Consider the following 338-nt stretch of genomic DNA (forward strand, 5'->3'; position numbering starts at 1 on the left):
GTTGGGCAAATCACTGGTAAAACAGCTGGAAACCTAAGTAGCAATTTAAACAGCCCATCGCCTTGCAGCGCGGGGAGGAATGCGCCCCCGCCGACACTGTCTGGACTGAGGATTGCGCCAGCCTCTCCACCGAACGCAGCCCGCAGCCCGGGCTTTAGGTGGCAAACCCCGGCTCCCCACCCCTCCTCTTGTGTTTTTTTTAAGTGAGCCCACGGAACCCTAATTTCCCCTTTCTCTCTGGGACCCTTGAATCGGCCCGTTCTCTCCCTCCGCGGAACTAACGAAGGCCTTCGCGGAGGGCTGCTCGGGAAGCGCGTAAATAAAGCCTGTTTCATTGA

Source organism: Myotis davidii, unplaced genomic scaffold (assembly GCF_000327345.1).
Source record: "Myotis davidii unplaced genomic scaffold, ASM32734v1 scaffold428, whole genome shotgun sequence".
NCBI classification, from domain to species: Eukaryota; Metazoa; Chordata; class Mammalia; order Chiroptera; family Vespertilionidae; genus Myotis; species Myotis davidii.